This window comes from Callospermophilus lateralis, unplaced genomic scaffold (assembly GCF_048772815.1).
Source record: "Callospermophilus lateralis isolate mCalLat2 unplaced genomic scaffold, mCalLat2.hap1 Scaffold_120, whole genome shotgun sequence".
NCBI lineage: Eukaryota > Metazoa > Chordata > Mammalia > Rodentia > Sciuridae > Callospermophilus > Callospermophilus lateralis.
The window spans coordinates 3,353,471-3,371,539 of record NW_027512320.1 but is presented as its reverse complement, the minus strand read 5'-3'; positions in this window follow the sequence as shown (position 1 = coordinate 3,371,539).

Below are 18,069 nucleotides of genomic sequence, written 5' to 3'. Positions count from 1 at the left end.
TGTTATACTGTATTGTTTAGGAAATAATGACAAGAAAAACAGTCTTCACATGTTCAGTACAGAAGCAATTTTTAAAAAATATTTTCAATCTGTGGTTGATTGAATGCATGGTGTCGAACCCATGGATATACAGGGTCAATTGTATTTTAAAGCACATGTAATACATAATAAATACATACAATTTTAAGTGTCAATTAAAATAATATTTAAAAAATGCAGGGAAGAAACACCAACATGAGTGCTTCAGATCCCATGCAGCAGAAAGAAAATGTGTTCCGTATAGGGACAGCATCCCATCCCCATAGCCACTGATGACTCCCTTTACCACTATAGCCAATGTTACCCAATGAAATAGGGGTGGACCCACATGGCCAGCCTGCCCAATAGCCCCACTGTCTCCACCACTGCTTGCCCGAGTCCATTACTCATGTTTTCTGTGGCTGTAACTGGCTTCTGGAGTTTTGCATAAAGCAAATGAAGCTGCAATCAAGGTCTTTGTCACTCTCCCACATTTGCATGGAGTAAGTGCTGCAGTTTGGGAACAGCTCATCAGTCCTCTGTTTGCTCAGAAACTGTGTTTTTTAAAAGGAACAAAAGGAAAATAACTTAAAAAGGACCCTAAGCATTTTGAGCTTCTATGATTTTGGAGACACAGAAGACAAAAATATTCTAAATTCTCCTTAGTTTACCTTGCATAATATGTTGGTCCAAACAAACCAAAGACTGGATTCACAAGCAGTGAGAGGGCATCTCTGTTTGCAGTGCTACTCAGATGCTTCCCAGCTGGATCAGGGAGGAGCAGCTCCCTGAACAGTGCATAGAGCTCCATAGGCAAGAAGAGGGTCTTGCAATCCAGTTTTGACAGCAATCATTCATGAACCAGAAGGAGTGTCCTTCAGTAAAAGGAAGGTGCTGGACCACACAGTACATAGGCAAGTATCAACTTAGTCTATAAGGATTCACTTCAGGCTTTTAATACAATGTTGTAGAATCACTAGTGTCCTATCTATGCGGTTAGATACTGTTATGATTTGGATGTGAGGTGTCCCCCAAAGGGTCACATGTGAGACAATGTAAGAGGGTTCAGCGGAGAAATGTGTTTGAGGTTGTGGCTTCCCAGGTTCTAGATAACGTCAGTGAGTTACCCCTTCTTTCCCCACCATACTGACCCATGAAGGATATGTAGCATGAAGCTAGAGAACATTGTGGTGTTTTAAGTCACTGAAACTTGGAGATTATTTGCTACTGATGCTTAATCTAGCCAATCCTGAATAATACATCTCCTCATGATATCTCCACACAGCATAAGATAAAGGTCAAATTGATTATCTCCATATCAGTAAAGCAGCAGCCAGCCAGTTCATTAACTCATATTTATTAAGCCTTTTAAAGCATTCTGTCTCACGCTGGTCAATCATAAAAGTGAAAAAAAAAGAAGAAAGGAAATAGAGAGAGAAAGAGGGAAGAAGAAAGAAAGAAAGAAAGAAAGAAAGAAAGAAAGAAAGAAAGAAAGAAAGAAGAAAGAAAGAAGAAAGAAAGAAAAAAAGAAAGAAAGAAAGAAAGAAAGAAAGAAAGAAAGAAAGAAAGAAAGAAAGAAAGGAAGGAAGGAAGGAAGGAAGGAAGGAAGGAAGGAAGGAAATAGGTATCTGAACTCAGAGATTCAGTTTCTTAGCTGGATATATACAATTTGTTCACTGAGAGATATTTCAATATTAAAATGTGATAATTGTGATAATTGTTGCTATAAATTCCAAGGAAGTTCTATACTGAATGTATGTAACCCCCACCCAAATTTATATGTTGAAGCTCTAACTCCCAGTGTGACTGTATTGGGAGTAAGAAAATAATTAAGGTGAAATGAGGTCATAAGGGTGGGGACCTGATCTGATAGGATTAGTGTCTTTATAAAAAGAAAAAAACAGAAAGCTCACTCTTCCTCTTGCTGTGTGCAAGTACTAAAAAGGCCACCTGAGGACACAGTAGAAGGTAGCTAGCTGCCTGAAAGTCAGGAAGAAGGCCCTCATTAGAAACTAAACCTGCCAGACATTGATCTGGAGCTTCTAGACTCAAGAACTTTGAGAAAATGAATTTCTGTTTTTAAACTACCCAGCATGAGGTTTGTTATGCTTGGAAGTCCAAGCAGACAATACAAAGAGAGAAATATAATTCTAGGCTAAGTATCCAGGTAGATCTTCTAAAGAAAGCAGTACTTTCTCTGGTCTTGAGCAAAGAACTGAGCACTGCTATTAATACCATTTCCTTTACATATTTTTAATTTTTTATTGACTCATAATGATTGACACATTTATTAATGAGGTACAATGTTACAGTCGGGATGAATACATTCTTGTGTTCTGTGGCATAACTGGATGAACATAGTTAATAGTAATGCATTATATATCTCAAAATAGCTAAAAGAGAGGATTTTGAGTGTAATCACCAAGAAGAAATCATAAGTTTAAGTGATGGATATGCTAATCGCCTTGATTTAGCTATTACCCAATGTATACGCGAGTCAAAACATTATTTTCTATTCCCTTTTACTGACTCCAAAAGATAGGAACTATCACCTCTTATTTCAAATGAGGCCTGGGGAGGTAGCGAGTAGAAGGCACCACATATTCAGATTGCCCCTGCCTTCCTCTACCTTGCAGTGTGGGTGGGATGGTGCTTGACTGGCAGAAGGGCAGGAAAGCTCTAGATGTGTGAGAGATGGCATTTTTCAGAGGCAGAATAGGAAAATGCACCTGAATGGGACAAAAAAAAGGCTTACAGGAAAGGAGTGGGAGATATCATGGGGTAGGAAGGATGGGGGGAGATTAGATTTTACTGATCTACTAGATCTTCATTCCATTATGGGAAGAGATAAGGAAGAATACCTATAGAAATAGCTAAATTACCCAAATTTAAGAATCTGACCTTGAAATTATTTCTGGACATCAGTAGACTCTATGATCAAATATGTTTTTTCCTTGCTATCATAAAAATTGATCCAAGTCACATGCAAAGCTGTCCTCTGAAACGCTCTCTATTCTTTTTCTATTTGATTTATTTCATCATCTCAACACAGCCGTGGGATCTCATCCAAGGAAAAGCAGGACTTCATGATGACTGATTTCAGATAGCAGATCTAAAGTGGGGAGGGGGGAGGATGGGTGAGCCTCCTTATGGCCCCAAATCTGTAACTCCAAAATAAGACAACTTTCATGGTCCTGATGGAGACTTCTCTGGAGTTTTGGTGTGTTAGAGCAGTGCGCTACCTCCGCCCAGCAGCTGCCTCAGCCTCCTCTCCTGCTGCTTTAACAACCCTTTAGGTAATAACTTTTTTATTAAGACAAAGCCCCAACTCCTGTAAGTCCCAGAAGAAATGGGCTTAAAAATGAGACACTCCAGGTCACCACGGAGAGCTATTGAAACTTCTATACCCTGTTGTCCTTTTTTACCCTGCCCTAAGCCAGGAATTCTTGACATCAATGGTCCATTAGCTCTTGAAATCCATGCAAAATATTGGATAAACATGCATTTTCCAGGGAGCAACTGAAATATCACATTCTAAATGGTCTGTGTCTGCATAAAGAGTCATAGATTGGAGAAGTACTTACCCCAAGACCACTAAAGTCCAGAGATCCAAAGTAGCTCTGGAGTAAAGGTGTGAAAACAGAACTGGGTTCAAACTCTGGCTTCAACATGATAATCTATGGTGTAGTCAAGGGACTGTATCATTTCAAATTCAGTTTGTCCATGCCAGCCTCATACTCCTTCCTGTGTAGAGGTGAAATAAAGGTTAGGGATAAAGCCTAAAGCAGGCACTCAATAAAACCATTTCCTCTTTAGCACTCCTATCCAAGCTGGAACAAAGCAACATAATTTACTCTGAAGGGAGTCTCCACACAACTCTGAAAAAATCTTTCAGTATAAAGTTCAGTGAACTCTGTGGTGTGTATCTGTGGTAGGTAGGAACCACCATTTAATGGAGAATCTAATGGACACCCATCATGCAGTTGGGAAAACCGAAGAAGGAGGCAATACAATGATGGATTCATAAGCAGGCAAAGATCCACCTTATGTTTTCAAGATGCACTAGGGAAACCAATGTTATAGAAACTACTATGTCCAGATTCTAGCATGAGCTCCACACCAATGCTCTTTGAGAATTCTTTTGATTGATAACTTTCTCGCTCTAGTTAAATGAGAAAAATAATACCTGCCTTGCTGGTTACATAGAATCATGATGAAGATAAAAGAGAATCCTGTATAATATAAAATGCAATGGTTGTGGAACAACTCTGCAGACCTCAAGGGCTGTAAATTTAAGGAATGGTCGCCAGAAACTATACTGTGATTTTCATCATCGATCCACAAAGACATCTTCACAGGACAAAGAAGTAAACTGGGTTAGAGACAAGAGGCTAGTGTTGCCCAGATAACCAAAATGGTCTGGCCTCAGACAGTGGGAGGCAAGCCATCTGTTCCCTTTCTCCTTTTAATTTTACCCAAGACATAGAAGAAAATGTCGTATGATTCTGTGTGCAGGCTCTCATCTCTGTGACCAATGTGTGCTGATTTCCTTGTTTTATATATTCACAAAATGGCAACAATTAACAAGCTCCTTATGTCATTCCAACAATGAAAGCCTGTTCCTCCTTCTGCTCCTGTAAGTCCCCACTCCCCACCACATGCATTCCCAACTTTCCTTGTCTGTCCACAATTTTTCATCTCCTCCTACCCACAGTGATACTTGGACACTTCCTTTATCACAATCTCTGCTTGGCCCTTCAGGTCCAGTTCAGAGGTCACCTTACAAAGCCTTCTCCACTCCCTACCCCAGCTCGGTCCATGCTGGTCTCACTATCCTCTGCACTGTCCTAACTCATAGAACCTGAGAGGGCTGACCATGCAATTTGTCACACAAACCAGAACAATTTTGAGACCCAAAGAGCTAGTTATTCATGATACCACAAGCACAACAGGTATAAACAGATTTGTCATAGGAAAATTAGAATGCATAGTAACTGTAGTTCTGGGCTACAAATTCTGTTCCTGGGTGTTTCTAATAGTACTATTTTACCACTTCTTGTAGAAGTCTGCTCTTTCCAGCTGGACTCCAATGGGTCAAAACTCATCTTGCTTCTCCTCCACCACTCCATTTAATTTGGTTTCATGGGGAAACATTCTGAAATGGACATTTACATTCAAAAAGTCTATCACTGCATGTCCCAAGAAGACCTCCTAGAGAGAAACAGGAAGGGGCAGAGAAATCAAACTTTGACATAAACAAAGACTTAGATCATCCTATAGGCAGCTCAGTTCTAGAAAGACCTTTTAGATTTGTCTCAAATTGAGACAAGGGGCTCTAGATTTTGTATTCCAGAGTCACTCAGTCATCAAATAAAAGCTGCACTCAAGTAGAGGATATAACTTGGCCAAGACAGATTTCTCCAATCCAAGATGATTTTTGGACAAAGACATGATTCTGAGCACTTCAGGCAGCTCAGGGAATATGAGACTTGGACCCTGTGTTAGTTTTCTATTGATGTATAAACAGTTGTTGAGGCACAAACATAGACTATATACTTATTAGCTCACAGTTCTGAAGCACTATTGGACCTGGTTGGTTTCTCAGAGGCTCATGAGGTCAATGTGTCAGCTGGGCTATATTCTCATCTGAAGGCCCCAGAAATGCTCTGCTTTCAAGTTCATTCTGATTGTTGGAAGAATTCAGGTCCTTATGGCAGGCCCGAAGCCCCAATATCCTGCCATCACCCAGGCACAGCAAGCATCTCCCAAAGGCCACGTGCATTCCTTGCAGCATGGCCAGCTCTAGCAGTGGGGACATTCGCTTGGTATAATCCCCCACATAGTGAATCTGACTTTCTCTGTCAGTGACCAGATTTAAGAGCTCATGTATTAGGGTTAGACTCATGCAGCTAATCTCCACATCTCAAAGTCCACTAATTTGAAATCTAATTATATCTGCAAAATCTACTTACATCAGCCCCAGACTGACATTTGATTGAATAACTGTGTCAAGGTGTGTGTACTCCAAGAAATCTTTGAAATCTTCCTAAAAATTTGCTCATCATAGACCTTAAGGGGGAATATTGGTGCATGAAAAAATTCACTCTCACCAGTTATTACCTTAGTCTGTTTTCTGTTGCTATCATAGAATATCACAGATTGGGTAAATAATATACAGTAGAAGTTTATTTGGCTCATTGCTCTGGAAGCTGGAAAGTTCAAGATTGAGGGTCCTCTTCTGGTGAGGATCTTCTTGTTGCATCACAACATGACAGAAGGGGAAGCTAGCTTGCTTGAGACAGAGAGAAAAGTAGGCCAAACTCATCTATTTTTTTTTCTTTTCTTTTTTTTTTATCAGGAACCCAATTCCATGATAACTAACCCACTTCTGGGATAAGGGTATTAATCCATTCACAAGAACAGTACCCTCATGAACTAATCATCTTTTCAGGCCTCCCTCACCTCTTACTCCTGTTACAATAGCAATTAAATTTGCATGTGAGAGTGTTCAAGCTGGCATTCAAGCAGGACCCAAAGCCCTTACTTAGTTCCAGTCCATACAAGACTTAGAGAGCAGAATCACCTATCAATACATCTGCAGATTGCCAAGACTTCGCCCCACTCCCATGCAGGTCACACAGCTACTACCTACCCACAGTACAACGCCATCACCAGGCACCCCCACCTCACCAGACACCCTGAGGCTGAAAGTGGACGGCCGGCATCTTGGCTCAACATTCTGGCCATATAAGGTGGGGGCAGTTCCCAGATCAGATCTCCAGGGGCCAATGGGTTTTCACAGAAATCACCAGTGCTGCAACCTCCTGTGCAGAAATCAGGGCCTCTGGGCTCAAGTAAGTCTCCAGATTCCAGGCCCCAAAGCCTGCAGTTCTATCTCATGCAGGGCTCACAAGCGGCTTAGCAGAAACACCTACCAGCACCTCTGCAGAACTCCAGACTGCGCCCCACTCCCACGCAGGTCACTTGGCTGCTACCTAGCCACAGCACAAGGCCATCGCCCAGCTCCCCCAGCATCACCAGACACCCGGCGCTGGAAGCAGACTGACTCCATCTTGGAAAACCTTCCTCGCCATTTTGTGGTGGGTGTGGCTATCAGATTAGATTTCCATTTGAGCAGGTTCCTGATTTTCAATTCCTACCCCCTCCTCAATGGCATTAACTTGGCATAGTGGCCACCTAACACAAAAGCAGCTCTCAATTGGATAGGATGCACTGTGAACAGGCTGCCGCGCACCTGGTGTGAGCCTGGAGGTAAGATGTCCCACAGTAGGGACATGATAAATAAGAGAGGGGAGGGCACTAAAGTCTAGAGTATAACAGAGAGATCAAGATCTGAGAAATCTGCAAGCAAGAGAGGGAGATAATTCAGGGGGCTCAAGTAAGAGGAGTGGTCACAAAAAAAGATCCGTGAGGTGCTGTTTCCCTCCTGGGACTGGTGGGCGGAACTCCCCTCTTCCAGACGCTCCACACCAGGTCCAATCTTCATACCCTGATTACCTACACCAGCCTCAGGGCAGAGACATCTACTGGATGAGACAACCCCACTTTTCAGATCAGAAGAGAAAGAAACAAATTTCTAAGAGTATTTTTTTTCCTCTTCTTCTTTCTCTTCTACCCTTCTATCCTCTGGCCATCACATCCCCAACATATGTAAAACCAAGAACTTTGCATGAAATAGGACTTTAAGGACTAAGTCACCTGAATAATATATTATACAGGAATTGCACATGCCCTTTTGTTTTCTTGTTCTTTTTTTCTTTCATTTCATTTCATTTCAATTTCATCTTTGAAATCAAAACAAGAGACAACTGAAAAAAAATTGTCAAAACTAAAAGTTGGTTCTTTGAAAAAATAAATAAAATTGATAGACCCTTAGCCATACTAACAAAGAGAAGGAGAGAGAGAACTCAAATTACTAGCATATGTGATGAAAAAGGTAATATCACCTCAGACACTACAGAAATACAGAGAATAATTAGAAATTATTTTGAAATCTTATACTCCAATACAATAGAAGACACTGAAGGCATCAACAAATTTTTTAAGTCATACAATTTTCCCAGATTGAGTCAAGAAGTTATACACAATTTAAACAGACAAATATCAAGTGAGGAAATAGAATAAGCCATCAAAACATTACCAAACAAGAAAAGCCCAGGACCGGATGGATACACAGCCAAGTTCCACAAGACCTTTAAAGAAGAACTAGTACCAATACTCTTCAATTTATTTTAGGAAATAGAAAAGCAGCAGTAATTCCAAACTCATTCTATGAGGCCAATATCACCCTGATCCCCAAACCAGGCAAAGACACATCAAAGAAAGAAAATTTCATACCAATATTTCTAATGAACATAAACACAAAAATTCTTAATAAAATTCTGGCAAATCGAATACAAAAACATATCAAAAAGATTGTGCACCATGATCAAGTGGGATTCATCCCAGGGATGCAAGGTTGGTTCAACATATGGAAATCAATAAATGTAATTCATCACATCAATAGACTTAAAGATAAGAATCATATGATCATCTCAATAGACGCAGAAAAAGCATTTGACAAAATACATCATCCCTTTATGTTCAAAACACTAGAAAAACTAGGGATATAATAGAAACATATCTCAACATGTTAAAGGCTATCTATGCTAAGCCCCTGGCCAACATCATTCTAAGTGGAGAAAAATTAAAGGAATTCCCTCTAAAAACTGGAACAAGACAAGGATGCCCTCTTTCACCACTTCTATTCAACCTAGTACTTGAAACACTGGCCAGAGCAATTAAAAATCAAAGGGATATGTATAGGAAAAGAAGAACTTAAATTAGCACTATTTGCTGATGATATGATTCTATATCTAGATGACCCAAAAAACTCCACCAGAAAATTTCTAGAACTAGTAAATAAATTCAGCAAAGTAGCAGGATATAAAATCAACACCCATAAATCAAAGGCATTTCTATATATCAGTGAAAAAAACTCAAAAAAAAGGAGATACTTTGGAATCAACTTAACAAAAGAGGTGAAAAATCTATACAATGAAAACTACAGAACCCTAAAGAGATAAAACAAAGAAGACCTTAGAAGATGAAAAGATCTACCTTGATCTTGGATAGGCAGAATTAATATTATTGAAATGACCAAACTACTAAAAGCACTATACATATTTAATACAATTCTGCTCAAAATCCCAATGGTATTTCTCATAAAAATAGAAAAATCAATCATGAAATTCATCTGGAAAAATAAGAGACCCAGAATAGCTAAAGCAATCCTTAGTAGGAAGAGCGAAGCAGGTGGCATTGCTACACCAGACCTTAAACTATACTACAGAGCAATAGTATCAAAAATAGCATGATATTGGCACCAAAACAGACTGGTAGACCAATGGTATAGAATAGAGGACACAGAGACTAACCCACAAAATTACAATTATCTTTTTTTTTTTTGCAATTGTTCTATTTTTTTTAATTGATTGTTCAAAACATTACAGAGCTCATGATATATCTTTTATTAGACAAAGAAGCCAAAAACATGCACTGGAGAAAAGACAGCATCTTCAACAAATGGTGCTGGGAAAACTGGAAATCCATATGCAACAAAATGAAATTAAACCCATATCTCTCATCATGCACAAAACTTAACTCAAAATGGATCAAGGACCTAGGAATTAAACCAGAGATTCTGTGTCTAATAGAAGAAAAAGTAGGCCCAAATCTTCATCATGTGAGATTAGGCCCCAACTTCCTTAATAATATTCCTAAAGTTCAAGAATTAAAACAAACAATCAATAAATTGGATGGAATCAAACTAAAAACGTTTTTTTTTTTCTCAGCCAAAGAAACAATCTGTGAGGTGAACAGAAATCCTAAATCCTGGGAGCAAATCTTTACCCCCCTCACACATCAGATAGAGCACTAATCTCTAAGGTATATAAAGAACTCAAAAAGCTAAGCACCAAAAAAACACAAATAACCCAATCAACAAATGGGCCAAGGACCCAAACAGACACTTCTCAGAAGAGGATATACAGTCAAACAATAAATATATGAAAAAATGCTCATCATCTCTAGCAATCAGAGAAATGCAAATCAAAACTACTGTAAGATATCATCTAACTCCAATCAGGATGGCAGTTATTATGAACACAAACAACAATAAGTGTTGGTGAGGATGTGGGGAAAAATGTATCCTCATACATTGCTGGTGAGACTGCAAATTGGTGCAGCCAATTTGGAAAGCAATATGGAGATTCCTTGGAAATCTGGGAATGGAACCACCATTTGACCCAGTTATCCCTCTCCTTGGTCTATACCCAAAGGACTTAAAAACAGCATACTACAGGGATGCAGCCACATCAATGTTTATAACAACACAATTCACAATAGCTAAACTGTAAAGACAACTTAAATGCCCTTCAGTGGATGCACGGATAAAAAAAAATATGGTATACATGCACAATGGAATTTTATTCAGCAATAAAAGAGAATAAAATCATGGCATTTGCTTGTAAATGGATGGCATTGGAGAAGATAATGCTAAGTGAAGTTAGCCAATCCCCCAAAACAAATGCCGAATGTTTTCTCTGATATAAAGAGGCTGAAACATAGTGGGGTAGGGAGGGGAAACATGGGAGGAATAGATGAATTCTAGATAGGGAAGAGGGGAGGGAGGAAAGGAGGGTGGCAAGGGACTAGCAAGGATGGTGGAATGTGATGGACATCATTATCCAAAGTACACATATGTAGACACATGTACTTTTTGGGTGTCAACCTTCTTTATATACAAACAGATATATGAAAAATTGTGGTTTATATGTGTAATAAGAATTGTAATGCAAAAAAATAAGTACATGTATAAAGACATGAATTGGCATGAACATACTTTATATACAAAGATATGAAAAATTGTGCTTTATATGTGTAATTAAGAATTATAATGCATTCTGCTGTCATGTGTTTAAAAAATAAAATCAACTAAAAAAAAAGAATAAATAAATTTGCATGTGAGTTCTGAAGACGATTTTCAACCATAACACTACCAACCAATTAATTTCAAAGCTGGGGGGAACTCAGGATAAGACTGCCTGTTCTCTTCACTCCATTTGACTCTCACCTGTGGGGATTAGTCTTCCATCTGTTCCACAAGAGCAATTTAGAACCCATGTTCCCATAAGGACTCTAAACCAAGAGAGTAGTTATCACATTTGTACCTGTTCACCTCCTTCCCCTGGAGAGCCAGGCCCAGGTGAAGGCAAACATTCACTCCCTCAAGACAAGATGGGCATCTTCTGACACATGTTCCTCAGAAATTAAAAGTAAATATGACATCCCCCCAAATAGGAATGCTTTCAATAGGCTGATTTCTTACCTTAAAGTAATGGCTAGGTGGCGGAACCCTGGAGGAGGTCCATCTCTATTCAGAGCCTGAAACACCATTCACTGTGTTTATTTGGGTAAACTGTTTAATCTCTTCATGCTACAATTTCCTCATCTATAAGATGGGAATGAAAATACTTCACTGGTGGGATTTCTGTGAAGATGGGAGAGAGCATGAGTGTGGACTAGTTCTCATTCCCCCAAGATCATAGCAACTATCTGAATGTCCCTCCACGCAGCCGTCTCCTTTCAGGGACCAGTAGTTGCCCTCTACCTGTGCTTCTTCAAGTTAAAGATGGCAACTTCCTGTTACTCTACTCTGGAATATTGTACTATCTTGTGTTGTTTCCCTGTATTCTGCCCACACTTGTGTAAATGACCCTATAATTAGTATTACTTATTCCCCCTCGAACATGTATAAAACTGGCCCAGAGCCAGCATTTGTTAACTGCTAAATCTAACAACAGTGGAATTACCCATCACGGGATGATTTAGTTTGTGAAACTCCCTTGGCCACAGATGACCACCCCTCTGCCTTGGCAACAGCTCATTGAACACAGCTCTGAGCACAAGGTTGAAGGGGGCCAGGACCCTTCATGACATTTGGCAATGTCCCTAGTCTGTGCTACAAACCCTGCTAAGGTTCCAATACGAGCCAAAGACCATTTCCAAGGACCCTAGGTTCTACTGTATCTCCCTATGAGCCATTCACAAATTCTCATCCTCTATATAAGAAAAGTCCTTCCTGATCTGGTCTCCAGAGAACCCAGATCTTGTTTGGCAATCCTTTTCTGCACTTCTCCCACAGGTATCTGTGCCCTGTCTTCAATCCACTTCTCCCTTTTCTCTGTGTCTTCCAAAAGCATATTCATTAAATTTAATAGCCACTGTCTTAGTCAACTTGGGCTACTATAACAATGTACCATAGAGCAGATGGCTTAAAAGCAAGAGAAAAAAAAATATTTACAGTGCTGGAGACTAGAAGTGTGAGATCAGCGTAACAGGATGGTTGAATTCTGGCGAGGGCCCTCTTTCAGGTTACAGATGCTGACTTCTTTCTGTACCCACACATATCAAAGAGCAAAAGAACTCTTGGTTTACTTCTACAAATGTACAAATCCTGTTCTTCACCCCCATAACCTAATTACCTAACAAGTGTCTCACCTTCAACAGCATCACATTAGGGGTAGGATTGGGTTTAGGATTTCAATTTTATAAATATTCTTGGTAAACTGGGATGAGCTAAATGTTTAGAGGCACACATTCGGCTCATCACAGTTTACCAAGGATATTTAGGCATTCTTGAAAGTACACAGTAAAGTCCCCAAGGCCAGTGTCAAGACTGAGTTATCCAAGGCTGAAAGATAGCAGAAAAGACAGATCAAAATGAACCCACAGACACCATTGGCAGACTGAGAATGCCAAAGCCAGGCAGAAAGAACAAAATGGGAGATGCGAGGGGTGACCCCCAAGCAAGAGTCTCTGCACCCTGGCCCTTCCTACCTCTGTGGAGGCAATAAACCTACTGTTCCCAAGACCCCACAGATTTATAACAAGACAAAGGGCCATTTTACACTGTGCCCTATCAATCAGCCAGTGTCCATATTAAGCAGGAAATCACATGTATGCATTGGGTCAGCAGTCTATTCATTAATGGAAAAAATGGATTTTCTGAGAAAATGAAAATCATTAATTTACACTGAAATTTTACTAGGAGAAATTCTGTTGCACTTGAATACAGATGGGAGATAAAAGATGCTAGAGCACTCCATTCTTCCTTTTATTAATGAAGTAGGATACATAAAAGGCCCATTAAAATTACATAGAAGCCTCATAAGCATCTTGCACATCTTACTCAGTCACTTTCATGTCTTGAGAGCAGCATTTCTGTGACAAGGTGTTAGCCACTCATGCTCACACAGGCACAGTCTGTTATTCATCCACTTATTTATTCATTTATTACTTCAGTAGGTAGATCCTGAGACTGAGGGTGGGCCCAGGAATTGTCCTTCTTACTGATACCCTCATCAGGGATATATTAAGTTCCCTCCTCTGAAGTGCTGTCAGTTTAATGGGGAAAATGAAGGGGAAAATAGGCAATTAGGAGCAGGGAAGTTATTGGGTCCTGAACATTTAACTCCTATATGGGGCAATGGGATTATGAAATGCTCACTGAGACCTGAAGGACTTCTCCAGTGAAAAGGGAGGAAGACAGACAGGGACAAAGAGAGAGAATGAGCTGGCTGTTACAGACCCAGAAGGAACATCCCAAGAGGATCAGAAAGGCTCATCATCGTTGTTCATTTAGACTGGAGCAGAGTGTTTAAAGTGAGCAGAAAGAGGTTGGGGGATGAGGGATAGACTCCAGAGAAATAATGATAAGTGATGAGACTAGAGGGGAGAGTCCAAGGCTAAAAAGCAAAGGCTTCCTGGAGGTGGTGAATTTTGACCTTGGAGTTGAAAGTCATGTTGGATCCATGCTAAGGGACAGTGCAGGTTGCTACAGACCCAGTAAGATGCATTCACAAGTCACTTGCTCTACAGTTTATTCAGTTGCTCATCTTTATGGTTTGGATGGGAGGTGGATCCCAAAAGCTCATCTGTGAGACAACACAAGAAGGTTTAGAACTGAAAGGATTGGGTTCTGAGAGCCTTAACCCAATCAGTGCATTGATCCCCTGATAGGGATTAACTGGGTGGTGACTTTAGGTAGGTAGGGTATGTCTGGAGGAGGTGGGTCACTGGGGATGTGCTTTTGGGATGTGTATTTTATGAGCTGAGCTTAGTCTCTCTGCTTCCTGGTACCATGCCCCCAGCTGCTTTCCCTCTGCCACACACTTCTGCCATGATATTCCACCTCACCTCAGGCTCAGAAAAGTGGAGTCAGCCATCTATGGACTGAAACCTCTGAAACTGTGACCCCCAAATAAACTTTTCTTCCTCTAATTGTTCTTGTCAGGTCTTTTGATCACAGCAGCAGAAAAGCTGACTAAAAGACTCATCTATCCATCCATCAAATTTTAATTGGTTCTCTAGTATATTACAATACTATATGCTAGGCCCAGCAAGGATCTAAGAGGAATCAGACATCAATCCATGCCTTTGACTTATACAAAGTCCAAAGTCAACCTTCACAATTTTCTAAGTTTTGAAAACTGCACTGTGATTGGAGGGCAGGGAATGAGGGTAGTGGGTGAGCAGACTTGCTGGAAGCACTCAAAAGGTTGATGGAGTACAAAACCCCCTCTGGAAAAATAACCCATTACCTTGAAAAGAAAGAAATAGCTGTCACACTCTGGAAACAGTCTGGCCTTTCCACTGACTACAGGATCATTATCCAAAGACTAAGCCACTTCCCCAGGCCCCTCCTGACACTGGAGCTCCTGCTTAGTCTCATACTCCAGCCCACAAGCAGACAGTGCAGTGCATTCCTGTTTGTATGTATGGGTCTTGGGTTCAAATCCCTGATGTAACGCGCCTCAGCTGTTTCACTTCAATATGGTGAATTAACCATTCTGAACCTCCATTGTTTTGGTTTCCAAAGTGGGAATGGTAGTATCCATATGGCAAGACTCTTAAAATAGAATTTGATAAACAATCCTTGTTTGTAATAGTTAATTTTTTTAAAGAAAAAGGAAAACCTTGTATTAGTGTGCACTAAAAGTTTTGTGTAAATCCTGGTGGAGTAGGTGTGAGTAAACAGAGTCAAGGGAGAGTTTTAGGAGAAAACTGTTCTATGCTGGACCTCAAAAATCATCAGAAGCGATCAGGAAGGTCACATTAGGGTTTGGCATACAGAGTAGAGACTTTCCGGACACAATTCACATATTCTTTTAACAAATAAGAATCATCCTTATGTTTGCTTCAGCTGATTCATAGTCTAGAATCCCTCTCTCATCTTTCAACATTTCTTCTTCAATCCATTCCATCTGCTAGCATCAGACATGCTTTTCCTGACCCCCATAATAGAATCACTTGCCCACCCATTTCCCCATCTCTGTAGTGTGGCAAACTGCAACATTCAGAGACTTCAAATTACACTGAGATTATTTCCTTTTTGCATATCTGACTCTGCCTGGAAAGCAATCTCTTTGACAGCAGGGATCATGTCTGCTTTTCACAACCCCAGCAATCATAGGAGTCTAATAAATGTTTGTTGAACTGAGTATGTGTGGTGCTTTGTAGTTTATAAAAGGATCTATGTTCATCATCTCAGGAAATTTAAGGTGCTCCTCTGAGCAATCCTAAGTGCAGGCTGGAAAGAGCTATATTTTAAATCCATTTTCAAAATTTGGAACCAAACTGAAATGTGTTTGAATTTCAGTTGTTTCCCAGGAGCAAAGTTTTCTAACTTATACTCTGGGCAAGTCCATGACCGTTCACATTGGGAGAATCTAAGCCCCCAAACCTGCATGCTGGGAAAGTCAGGAGAGGTTGGACAAGGGGAAAGTGCATATTTCATAAGAAATGAAAAAAAACATGGTATGTATTTGGGGGGGCTTTAGTAAGAACTCATGGAAAAGGAGAAAGAGCAGGGCTTTGGGTCTAAAAAAAAGAGATAAAAAAAAAAAGATTCCAACTATCCCTATCACAAGAGAGAGGAAGTTAACCCAATTACATGGATTACCTTTCCTCATTTGCAAAATGAGGACAGTAGTACCTCCTTGTATTATTGTGAAGATAAATTGTAAAATCTATAAAAAGAATTACAAAGTATGTTTCCAAGAAAATAGCCTATAAATAGTAACTTTCCTTCCTCCAACCCCGCTTTGGAGTTAGGAAGTGAGGAATCATCATACTGGAAGAGAATGGGTAGGGCTTTGTGAAGTAGACATCATGTAAATGGAATTTCCTTGGTCAACCAAGAAGAGATATTTCAGGAGAAAACAACAACGGGGGCTGAAAAAAATCTGAAAAGACAGAGATTTATAAAGTGTGTGATTCAAAGAGCAACAAAGTGAGTGGATTTAATTGCATCTGAGTGTATGTGCATCTGGGCGCGTATGTATGGTGAGTGTGAGGTCTGTGTGTGTTTATGTGTGCATGTAAATGTGTTTAATATGTATGATCCTCTGTGTGTAAAGCAGAAACATGAGAAATAAATTTGGAATCATGGAATGAGACTAGGGAAGCCTTAGCCTGGACATAACTCACAGAACTTGGGGCTCATTCAGTATCAGGTAGGGGCCTGGTGGGGGTGAATGGTCAGTCAGAGAAGGGCACATGCATGTGGCTCGCAGAAGAGGAAGGCAGTGTCAATCTGTGTGGTACACTGGAGGGAGGAGAGGTCAGACCTGGGGAAAAGAGTGAGGCAGCAATGGCAGGCGAAAGAGAGGGACGCCATGCACATTGGCAAGGAAAGGACAGTCATTGAAACTGAAAGCACTTTTCAGATGACTGGTTAATGGGGAGAGGAGGAGTTGGAAAATCTAGAATGAAGCAGAATCATGAGGGAGCGGGGTGCTACAGAGAGATTTCTAGATCATAGGGATATGGAAAGGGCCAAGGCCTAGGAGTCTACCAGACTTTTTGGTTTGGGAACAAAGGGAGGGAATTCTTTAAAAGCTGTATATTGAAGTTGAGACCCTCATTTAAAAATCCCTCCTGAACATTCTAGCATCAGAACTTTATTCCAAAAGGTTTTCAAGTCTCCTGAGTTCCTCAGAGAACTTTGGAGGCAAATACCAAGGGAGATGTAACACCTTCTCCTTACTTAGCCAATGGCCCAAAGATGAGGTAATGCTCATCAATCATCAGGCTAGAAAGCTCTCAGAGGAGAACTGGCCCCCACAGAGAGGGATTGGTGTGAGAGCCATAAGAAAGATGCAAGCAACATGTGACAGTGCTCTGGGGGCATCAGAGGAGAGACCAGGTGCCACCGGGGCAATCAGAGACATCCCCAGGAGGTCTAAGTATTTAATGGGCAGAGGAGGGCTGGAAGAGGAGGAAGAGGTGAGTGTGCATGATGGATTTTGCCAAGGACCAACCCGGATGCATCAAGACCAACCAGAAAGCAATTTTCTTAATTTTCAGCACATTCTGAAGAGATATAAATATGGCTTTAGGCTCTGGCTGAGATAGAGATGCACTTTCTCATTTGTCCAGAGGGAAGAAGGCAGAGTCCCTGCATCCACTATGCCTCTTACACTCCCCCATGCTGCCAGATCATACATGTCAATGTTGACACAACCACTTTGGATGACAGACCTCTATTTCTTTCAGACAGTTGTTCTATGTGTATAGTTGTTCTATACACATAGACAGTTGTTCTATTCACATAGGAGGGAAGCCAAGAGTCACAAGATCAGGTTCTATGAATCCAGATTTGGGTACACCCCAGTAAACTCTCAACTGAAATCCCGATGAAGGCCTGCAACCCAAGGGCCTTGCTGATGACATCACCCTTTCCCACTCTAATGTCTCCAGTGGGGTTGCTGTTTCTTTACAAAATATGAATAATTGTGGGGCCTTGAGGCCCAGTTTACCATTCCCAGGTGAAAAGTAAACTCCACCATGTAAAGCCACCATGTAAAGCACAATATCATGATTAGGACTCAGTGTCACTCTGCTGGCACATAGCAGTGCCTCAGTGCATACAAATACTTTGATAAATAGCATCCATAGAATAAGTATGTTTCAGCTCTTCCAATCAGA